The sequence below is a fragment of the Echinops telfairi genome, unplaced genomic scaffold (genome assembly GCF_000313985.2).
Source record: "Echinops telfairi isolate 266 unplaced genomic scaffold, ASM31398v2 ScPeMD7_5592;HRSCAF=6446, whole genome shotgun sequence".
Classification (NCBI taxonomy): Eukaryota; Metazoa; Chordata; class Mammalia; order Afrosoricida; family Tenrecidae; genus Echinops; species Echinops telfairi.
In genome coordinates, this window is record NW_022109491.1 from 51,390,004 (window position 1) to 51,398,247 (window position 8,244).

Genomic DNA, 8,244 nt, shown 5'->3' on the forward strand with positions numbered 1-8,244 from the left:
GCAGCAGGACTAGCCTCCAGGCTCGGGGCAGTGCGGCGCACCGTAGTGCTACAGCGAGGGAGGACCGCCGGGCGGACTCGGGTACTCTCCGGCAGCGGCCAGCGGGGTACCAGCGCCTGCGCAAAGCCCTGCTCGGGCGAGCAGGCGAGGCGTGAAGACATTGCGCATGCGCAGCGGGAGACGGGTGGCCGGCCTCGCCCTGAATCGTCACGGTCCTTGCGGCCTCCTTGCAAAGTGTAGGCCCACGGTCCACGAGATGCTTGCGGGTGCTACCGAGTACTCGCCGTTGCTCGGCCCTTTATCGTTTTAATTCCAAAAGAATGACTTTTGACACGCTGCTGAGATGTTCCTTGTGACGGGGCACAAGTGACAGTTAAAAGAGGAAGAATGACACTTCAAGTTCTCTTTAAAATCCCTCATTTAAGGAAACCAAGGTAGTAAGGTATTAGGTTTGCCTACCTTAGAACCTTGGAGGGAAACACCAAAACCCACACCCATTGCCGTTAAATCCATTCTGACTCAACAGCAACCCCATGGGACAGAACAAAACACTGTCCCACCGTGGCTGGAATCCTTAGGGAGCAGAGCACCGATCTGTCTCCACCGCGGAGGGTGCGGTGCCTGGTGAATTCCAGCCCGCGACCTTGGTTAACAGTCCAGCGCTTTAACCACGGCACCACCAGAGCTCAGTTCACCTTCGCTCGGTGAGCTCGTTCTGCGCATGCGGCGGAGGACACAGGCGATTGGTTGATGAGATAAATTCAGCAGGGCCGCGCTGATTGGCTCTTAGAGAAGTCCTGTGTGTTCTGAGTGGCCACCAAGAAGACCTGGGAGCGCGCGCGGGAGCGAGCTCCGAAATTGACTACCCGGAAGACGAGTGGTGGCTGCTGGCCATGGCGCTGCGGAGCCTGGGAGTCAGTCTGCAGCCGTGGTGCCCGTTGGATCTCCGTCTAGGTGAGCCGATGGAGACGCAGGTCATGGGAGGAGGAAGTGTGCGCTGCAGCCGGGGGGTAGCGAGGCCTCGGACGGCACCTTCGCGGGTTCTGGTGAGGAAATGGAGAGGGGTAGGCGGGCTAGGCGCCCGGCCTGTTGTGTGAGAGAATGGAGAGCTTCCCCAGTATCCCGTAGGGCCTTAATGAGCTAGAGGCTAGAATAGTGGGCTCCGCCCAGTAAGATAACCGTTTTAAAAGAAAAGCTTTATCTGGTTTTGGTCTTTGACATCTCTTCTTTGTCTTCTGTGCAGATCTCCAGGGCATCCTCATTTATTGCTTTTGTTTCAATTAGCAAATCTGTTTCTTCGGCTACTTTTCTTGATCTAGTTCTTCAGGAGGTCGCAAGTTCAACTAAACATCTCACAGGCACCTCAAACGTCACCTGCGTGGAAAGGAATCCTTTTTGGCCAGCTAAACATGTATTTTAAAGATGGCTTCTCAAAGTCAGCTAACAGCATAGCTCACGTACAAGCCTGAGAGTCCCGCGGCCTCCTATGACGTTCATACCCGCAATCACTCATCTGACCCTTAGGAATAGCTTACATGGGCTGGTGCTCCATCGCTGATGCCGCTCTCGGGTTCAGGCCCTCATAGAGCGTATCCAGGTACTTGCAGTAGGGAGTATTCATTGCTTTCAGCCCACACCTCTGCCAGGATGACTTTTTAAAGCAAAACGTGCAATCTGTCCAGTCTTTAAACCTTTAATGTCTCCTTTGTTTCCTAAACAACTGACCAAATCCTTTACTGACTAACCCAGACAGCTTTTCCACAGCATGAGGTTTGAAGTCTTCACCACAGAGTAGCCATATATCATCAGACAAGCTTAACCTTGGTGTTTATGTGTCAAATGGAGATTAAAATATCTTTTTCACCTAGTGTTTGTGAAGATTAACCTAACACATAATAATTGTTGAATAACTGCTGTTACAAATTGCCAGTCTCCATATTGAAATTCTATTGTAACAATTTTATTCCCTAACACTTTGCACTGCCCTAGGCTTTACTTTCTATTTGGAAACAATTTCACTTGCATGAATCATCTTCCCCACTTGCAGTTCCTCTTCTCTGTGATTTTTCCTATTACGTGCTCTAGCGTTCTACTCATCCTTTGCTATTTTACCATTTATCCATTGTAAAGGTAACTAGTCTTTGAGTGTGTATGTGGCAAGCACACTGTTAGGTCCCTGGTACACCTGATTCACAATAATTCTTCAGGTTGATAATTCTTGAGTTTAATCACACATGATTGATCAAATCCAGGTATTAGCCTTGCTCTGTTTGACTCAAAAACTCTGGCATTTCTGCTTATTCAGGCTCTCTTATTTTAATCAAAAGCATGAGCTAGTGAGATCTTTGTGGACAAGAATTTTGCAGCACCCAGCTTTGTATCCTTAGCACTTGCCATAGAGGTATCCATATATTATTTTCTCAAAATCATTGAGTGGATGGGTACATATTGTTTTTCCTCTGCCTGAAGTGAAGGTATGTAGAGGCAGGTGGAATCTCCATTCTTCTGTTCTGTCCGAAGTGAAGTAGAAAGGAGCCTTGATGGTCCAGTGGAGTAGACACTGGCTGCTAACCACAAGGTCAGTAGTTTGGACAAGCCCTTCCGAGGGTCCACCAGATATGAAGCTCTCACTCCCCAAAAGAGTTATAGTCTCGAAAACCCATAGGAGCCTTGTCCTAGAGGGTCACCATGAGTTGGAATCAACTTGATGGCAGTGAGTTTTTTGTTGAGTTACAGGTTTCCATGTGTGAGCTACACCACCCCTTGTGGGGGAACCATCTTAGGGGACTGCAAAAGCAAATACCTATACTTTATCCTGGATTATGGGCTATAGTCCAACATTTTAATTGCCAGCAAGGTGCTAAGTCTGAAAAAGGGGCCAGTAGGCCAAATAAGTTTGGGAACCTGTGGAGTAGAAAATAAGTGATGTGAGTTTAAAGCTCAGTAAAGGCAGACTCATTAATAGGGTCTAATTCTCCTGACATCAAATCTTTCTAGGTTTTGTTTGACCTTAGTAGTTTTGGTCCAGAAATGAGATCAGAAATATTGGTGTGCATTTAAAGATAGAAATATAAGATAAATGAGGGGCTTCCAGAGGTTTTCAGGAAATGGAATGGAAAGAATGCTTTTTTCCGTGAACTTTTTGAAGCCTCCTTGTCCGAGAGGACGGGAGGCTAGAAAGGATGCACGAGCATTTGTTAGGAGAGTGCCTAGGAAAAAGTAAATGAATACTTGAGGCATGTTAAACTGTTCCATAGGAAAGATTGTTGACAGGCAACCCTGAGTGTCTCCTAATTTGAGTTGTTTTACTTTACCTTCACGAGTTGAACCTCTTCAGCTCTTTCCACTTGGGTAACGTGCAGCCGTAGTAGTCTGTAGGATTTTATGGACTTACATCTTATCGTTAGCCTTGTAAATGCAAGTAAACTTAATCAAAGCAGGTCGAAATAAAGAGCGATAGTGACCTACTATGTGGAAATAAGGTGAGCAATTGGGGAGCAAATTGATAGGAGAGAGAAATAATTTTCCCAAACCCATTGTGAGCACAGGTGTTAGAAAGCAATGTTTCTCAAACTTTATTTGGGTTTATTAACATGGTTATGAGCTTTCACAAAGGTAATATGAGCCAATCTTTGATTAATCTGTTTCTTCGTCAAATTGATTATGTGGTAGATTCTGATCATTATGTGTTTCTAAGTCATTCACTGGAATTGTCCCAAAAAGGCATTTTCCTTTATGATAATTTTTGAAGAAGACTAGTCTCATGTCAGTTATTAGTTTTAAAAATATGTATTTCCTGAGCTTTTTCTACTTCCTTTAATTATACAGCATCTGTATTGCAGTCAAAGTGGATTATGATCAAAATATTTTTCTCATGTATACTCAGAGTCAAAAAAGATTGCTTTTTTTCTGTTTACTTCTTATTGAGCACTTATTAATTCCATTCTGTTTTCCCTGCTTAGCCTGGGTAGACACAGTGTGGGAATTGGATTTCACAGAGACAGAACCATTGGATCCCAGCATAGAAGCAGATATCATAGAGAATGGATTGGGCGCATTCACGAAACTCTATGAAAGTCTTCTCCCTTTTGCTACCGAGGAACACGGATCTACAGAGGTAAAAAAAATAGAAAATGAAGCAATCCATCTTTAGGTGTTAGCAGTGGAAGATAGAAGTCATTATTATATATTGTAAAGCTTAGTTTACAATTCCTAATGAGTGCAATCAGAACATTAAAAATGTGGTTAATTTTTTTGGAATATCCAAATAGCTGTCCCCCAAAGTTTCAAGGTATTAGTTTGTATTTTTGTTGTTGAAGTAATGATTTCTATTTACAACAGCAAATTAAAGGAAAAGAATACAGGCAAAAAACAAGACAAACCAAACTGCTTCAGAGAAAAATTAGCCTGGCTAAGTCTTCAGAAGTGGATAGGTGTATATATGGTGGAACGTAGGACAATGAGTTAGTCAGAGGATGGATTATGAGATTCTGAAATGGAGTTCCACTATGAGGTTCAAACTAGTGTTTATAGCAGATTCGGTTCGGCGTATTAGAACTTCTTTATTCTTATCACTAACTCTCTGAGAACAGTTCTTAAGAGTGATATCCTAAGTAATGTGAATAGACCAATTTTAGGACATGTATTATTATCTTATGTTTTACATTTTTATTAGTATACATACACAGCTCAGGGCTGTGTGAAATTTACTAGAGAGAAAAAGGCTAGAAACTGAGGAGTACAGGGACATCAGAAATGAGGAGATCAAGTTGACAGACTTGGAAAAGGAATATTTCCTACTACTGTACTGTAAGTTAGTTTTGTTCATGGAAGTCATAAATGGAATCCAAATATTTTTTGTGTATCTAATTACTTCCACTCTTATTTGTAAGATATTGTTGTATGCGTCATTGTCTTGCTCTTTTTAAAATTGTAGCGTAGTATGCCATTAAGTATATATTTTCATTTAATCTCCTATAGATGGGCATTTGAGTTTTTTGCAATTTTTGGCTACTTCAAATAAAGCTGCTGTGAACACTCATGTACAAGCATTTGTATGAACATGTATTTTAATTTCTCATGGATAACTATTTTGCATTAGACTTACTAATCCAGAGTAGCGCTATGCTTAAGAGAAATTACTAGACCAAATGGACAATGATAACTTTCCAGCAAAGTTGAGAGTGTAAGAAGGTGGGGGGACTAGGTTACTGGGAACAGTACAACCAGAATGGAGATAATGAGAATGTTCACACTGTGAAGACTATAGCCAATGTCCCAGAGCAACTTGTATGGAAATTGTTGAATGGGAATCTAAGCTGCTATGTAAACCGTCACTGAAAATGCAATAAAATAATTTTAATGGAAATTGATAGAACAATTTTCCGAAGTATCGTCCAATAAAATGCCAACACGTACAAATACTAGAGCGTGGTTAAGGTATCAGATGCTGCGGAGGTGATTCACTAGGCTGAAGTTTGAGACAAGGCTATTGGTGTGATGATAATTATCTTGCCCTCAGTGACCTTCAAGAAGAATAGAGAAACCAAAATCACATCACTGTCGCCGAGTCAGTGCTGACTAGCTGTGACCCCCTGCGTTTGAGACTAACTGTTTATGGGAGTAGAAAGTCCAGTCTTTCTGCTGCAGAGCTGCTGGTGGTTTCGAACTGTCCACCATAAGGATTGCAGCCAATGCACAACCACTGTGCTACTAGGGCTACAAATTGCCTTAAGAGTAAGGATGTAAGTGGAGAGCAAATGCTTTGAGAATGATGAGGGCAATGAATGTACAAATGTGCTTTACACAATTGATATGTGGATGGATGGTGATAAGAGTTGTATGAGTCCCTAATAAAACGATTTAAATAAATAAATAAATAAAATAAAGGGGGGGCACTAGGAAAAAAAAGAAAAGAGTAAGGATGTAATGACTGTAAAGGTAGATGTTTTGTAGTGAAGGAAAGGAGATTGTTGAGAGCCTTTTTGCTATAAAATAAGCTCAAATTTAAGGTAAAAATATGCTTATCCAAGGCATTAGCCACCTATTTCTCTGTCATCGCAGAGAAACTATTTAAGAATAAGGCTGATCCTGAAATTTTGTAGACCTGGTGTGTGTGTGTGTGTGTGTGTCAAAAAAAATTGTATAAAACATTTGCCCTTTCCCATTTTTTTATACCAATACTTTAGTGCAGGCGTCCTCAAACTATGGCCTGCAGGCCACATGTGGCCTGCCGAGGACATTTATCCGGCCTGCCGGATGTCCCCCCCCCCTTTTTTTTTTACTTCAAAATAAGATATGTGCAGTGTGCATAGGAATTTGTTCATAGTTTTTTTTTAAACTATAGTCCGGCCCTCCAACGGGTCTGAGGGACAGTGAACTGGCCCCCTGTTTAAAAAGTCTGAGGACCCCCTGCCTTAGTGGCATGAATTACATCTCCTGTGTGCATCCATCACCACCATCCACTTCCAATGTTTGCAGCACCCTTAACAGAAACTCCCTATTCCCTAGGTGGTGTTTCTTCTTTTACCTCTCATATATTTGCAAAGGTCATCTTGCTGGCCTGTGTCAGAACTTTATTTCTCTCTATGATCGAGTAATATTCCATTTATATGTGAACCACCTTTTGTTTTTTCATCTGTTGATGGAGATTGGATTATTTCCACTTTGGGCTGTGAACACTGCTGCAATGAACATTAGTGTACAAACATGTTTGTGCTTCTGCTTTTAATTTTGGGGGATACCTAGGAGTAGAATTGCTGAGTTGAAAGGTAATTTTATTGTTAACTTCTTTTGAGGACCTGCCAGGCTGTTGCTGTTTTCATGGTGGTGGCACCACTTTCCAATTCTATCAGCAATGAATTCAGATTTTTTAGATTGTGGACAGCACTTGTTTGCTTTTGGTGTTTTGACAATCGCCACCCTATTGGAGGTGAAAGCAACCCCAGTGACACTAGATTAGGCATTTTGCTGCTAACTGGAAGGTCACCTCTTCAGATCCACCAGCTGGGGAGAACAATGAGGCCTTCTGCCCTCTTAAAGGTTGGCGTTCTTATTCTTAGGAACCTTATGTATTTTGAGGTAAGACTGTTGTGAGTTGGAATTGACTTGATGGCAGTGGGTTTGGTTTGCATTCTCTAATAACTAATGATGGGGTGAGCATCTTTCATGTGCTTCTTGACCATATATATAGCTTCATTGGAAAAATGTCTTAAAATTCCATGCCCATTTTTTAAAAAAAATCATTTTATTGGGGGCTCATACAGCTCTTATCACAAACCATGCATACACCCATTGTGGCAAGCACATTGTACATTTGTTGCCATCATCATTCTCAGAACATTTTTTTTCTACTTGAGCCCTTGGCATCAGCTCCTCATTTTTAAAAAATTGTTATTTTTTCGTGTCTTACACTGACCAATGTATCCCTTCACCCACTTTTCTGTTGTCCGTCCCCCAGGGAAGGGGTTTTATGTAGATCATTGTGATAGGTTCCCCTTTTGTCTTCCCCCTTCCCCTTCCCCTCCTGGTATCACTACTCTCATTTTTGACCCTGAGGGGTTTATCTGTCCTGGATTCCCTGTGTTTCCAGATCTAGCTGGATTTGTAAGGTGGAAGTGGCGTGGGCGGAGCACTCAAGAACTAAAGGAAAGTTGTATATTTCCTCAGTGCTATACTGCACCCTGATTGACTCCTCTCTTCCTTGTGTCCCTTCTGTAAGGAGATGTCCAACTATCTACAGATGGGTTTGGGGTCTCCACTCTGCACTCCCCCTCATTCACATTGATGTTATTTTTTGTTCTGGGTCTTCGATGCCTGATGCCTGATCGCACCAACACCTCACTGACTGGAGTGCTTCTTCCATGTGGACTTTGTTGCTTCTTAGCTAGATGGCCGCTTGTTTGTCTTCAAACCGTGCCCATTTTTTATTAGGTTGTTTCACTTTTTGTTGTTTAATTGTAAGGATTTCAGATAAACATTTTTATGGCTACTTGATGTAGTTATTAAATTTTTTTTACCAACATAATTTTATTAATTCATTTGTCTTTCCCTTCACTGAAATTAATATGTATCTACCCTCTAGTTAGTAATTTACCTTTCCTTTGCTTTCAACTCCAGGTTATGAAAGGATACTTCTGTTAGCATGAAAGACCTTTTTTCTTTTTTACTATTTACAACAATGGTCTCATACAATGTTTGTCTTTGACATTGCCTTGTTTCATTCAATGTCCTCTAAATTCATCC